At 45.7% G+C, this 3153-nt stretch overlaps 1 pseudogene; it reads left to right on the plus strand.

Moving 5' to 3' along the window:
- Positions 1–1025: 1025 nt before the first annotated feature.
- On the plus strand, positions 1026–2871 carry LOC127543111 (T-box transcription factor TBX3-like; annotated as a pseudogene).
- Positions 2872–3153: the final 282 nt, after the last annotated feature.

A 3153-nucleotide genomic window follows, 5' to 3' on the forward strand; every position in this document is an offset into this window, starting at 1 on the left:
GCCGTCAAACTCAGAAACTGGGGCCGTTAAACCACACGTAAAGATCCCCGGTGGGCCACATTTTGGCTTAGAAAACTACAAATTAATGTTAAATCTATTTTTATTGTATTTTATTTGTTTTCTGAAATATTTCCCCATCACATTTTAATCTGGTATGCATCTCTGAATCTTTCGTGAGAAATGCAAAATAAGAGGAAGATGTAGGGTGGGTTAACACAGGAAGTTGGGTGGATTCAGGAAGACCGGAACAAGTGCATGTGAAAATTATTATTTTTTTCTTAAAGGGCAGGCATGGCCTCAAGTCCCTGTTGCACCAGGGAGCCCGGCTAACATCTGCTATGTGCATTGCTGATCTGAATGCTGGGATCAGCAGGATGCCTTGGCACTAGAATCTCTGATAAGGGAATGTGCAAAGTCGCAGGAAAGATTCGTGGGTAATGTGATATTCAGAAGCAGAGTGGTCGGTTAGCTAGGCCCTCTCAGATCAGAGGGTGCCAGGGAGTCAGCACTGATAGGTATTTCTTGGCAGTAGCTCCACTTGAGCATCTGCTTTGAGGGTAAAAACCCCTATCAGCTTCAATGACTCTGTGGCACTAAGCTCTTGTTCTTTCTCTTTTTGTTTGTTTGTTTGTTGGAGGCAATTGGAGTTAAGTGACTTACTCAAGATCACATAGCTAGTCTGAGACTGGATTTGAACTCAGGTCCTCCTGACTCCATGGCTGGTACTTTATCCAGAAGTTCTTATAGTTATTGTTTTGAATCATCTCCCCAATTCTTTTCCCCTAGCTTTGACTTCTCCTTTCTCTCCCCAGCTGTATCCAAGACATGAATTCATCACCATAAAACACCATCCCACTCATATACTCTAAACCTAACACTAATATTCCATTTAAAAAAACAGTTCATGATACAACCATTGTGGAGACCAATTTGGAACTCTACCCAAAGTGCCTATCCTTTGATCCAACAACATTACTACTAGGCCTGTATCACAAAGAGATCATCAAAAATGGAAAAGGACCCACATGGACAAAAATGTTTATATCAGCTCTCTTTTCCATGGCAAAGAATTGAGAAGGTGAGGGGATGCCCATTCATTGAGGAATGGCTGAAGAAATGGTGATATATGAATTGATGGAATACTATTATTGTTTTGGAAAAAATTACAAACAGGAAAATTTCAAAAATCCTGGAAAGACTTACGTGAACTGATGCTGAACAAAACAAGCAGAAGCAGGAGAACATCGTACATAGTAATAGTAACATTGTGTGATGATCAACTTTGATGGACTCTGCTCTTCTCAGCAATACGATGATCTAAGACAATTCCAAAAAACTCATGATGAAAAACAAAACAACTCACGGTGAAAAATGCTGTCTGTTTCCAGAGAAAGAACTATAGGGTCAGAATGCAGATTGATGCATACTATTTTCACTTTTTTCCCTTTGTCATGGTTTTCCCCTTTTGTTATGATTCTTCTTTCATAACATGACAGAAATATGTTTAATATGACTGTACATGTATAATCTATATCAGATTGATTGTTGTCTTGGGGAGAGGAAAGAGGGAAGGGAAAAGTGGAAATCAGTATCCTATAAATGGAAGTGTTGAAAACTAATAAATAGATTTTAAAAAAAGAAAAAAAAACTGCCTACTCATATCCTTTGATCCGATATCTTATATTTGGGTAACAAACTACTAATTTTTAAGTGCTCTTGGAAAACTGGGTCTTTGTTAATTAGAAATTCTCTGGAATCCTCCAGGGATCAAACAGCTTTCAAATCTTTTGCCCGCTCCTCTTCTCCAACTACTGTCTCCACAGTTGGAACCTCTAATCTCAAAGATCTGTGCTCTAGCGAGGGTGAGCACAATGCTGAAAGCAAGGAAGGGCCCCCCACCCAAACCAGTGACATGGGGGAAATAGCACCACCACATCGGAGGAGTCCTCTAAAGACAAGGGCACCTCACTCTCCAAAGCCCACTTCTTTTTATCCGAGAGAGTGAGCAAGATAGAGATCGGGACCAGGACTGGGACTGAGACAGGGACTGGGCCAGGGAAGGGGTTCAGCTGGAAAAGAACTCCCCACATTCGCATCATAGCCCAGCTGCCATCTCCTCTAGCACCCAAAGTTCAGGCTGTGAGGATTGTAAGAGCCCTGGAGGAGAAGGGGTCCCGAAGGTCCCCAAGGAGAGGTGCCCAAGCCCAGCTTACCTCCAGAACCTGGCATTCCCCCCAGTCTGGCTAGCCAAGAGTTCTTTAGCCCCCTGGGCAATGGCTGTCCCCTCCTCCTGCACCCCAGCCACTGGTATGGGTCCCCTACTGGCCACTGTGTCTGGAGCTTCCACAGGAGTCATTGGCTTGGACACCATGACCATAGCAACTGCAGCCCAGGGACTATCAGGGGCCTCTGCAGCAGCACATCCTAGCCTCTGGGACTGGCCATGTTGCCCTTTGGAAGTCTCTTCCCCTACCCTTACACATACATGGCAGCAGCTGTGGCTGCCTCCATCTTGGTGGCTGCTTCCAGCTCAGTCCACTGGCACCCTTTTCTGAATGCAGTGAAACCCAGACTTCGCTACAGCCCGTACCCCTTCCTGACAGCAACGGTCTGCTGGTCTTGGGTCTCCCTTCAATGGCTACGAAGTCGGGCACCATGTTGGAGAGCAAAGAAGCCACCCTAGCCTCTAGCCCAACCTCTGTGGCTTTGGACTCTGTCTCTGAACTCAACAGCTGATCTACCACAACCCTGGTTCTGGGTCTTTGTCCCCCAAAACTCTGTCCCGAGAAGGAGCCCTCCACCAGCGAATTGCAGAGCGTCCCGCATCTAGTGAGAGGCCTAGAGTCCAAGCAAGACAGATGCTGCAGTTGATCCTCTTAATGGTCTGCACCTGGATCCCAGAGTTCCAAGCAAGGGAACCCTTTCAAGTGGGAGGGATAGGCGCAGCAGTGTATCGGGGTAAGGGCATCCCCATCTTGAATTCGTGTCTCATTACAAATCATTCTCTCTCAGTGCACTTTGTAAATTATGGTGAATTCCCTCTCTGGAAAGGGCTGGGCTGGGGGCTCAGCTAAGAGGCTGAGGCTTGAAGGGGGCGGGAGTGGGAGGGAGAAGGGTTTAATGGAGGAAAAGACCTAAAAGCTGCTATATTTC

The sequence above is a fragment of the Antechinus flavipes genome, chromosome X, assembly GCF_016432865.1.
Source record: "Antechinus flavipes isolate AdamAnt ecotype Samford, QLD, Australia chromosome X, AdamAnt_v2, whole genome shotgun sequence".
Taxonomy (NCBI): Eukaryota; Metazoa; Chordata; class Mammalia; order Dasyuromorphia; family Dasyuridae; genus Antechinus; species Antechinus flavipes.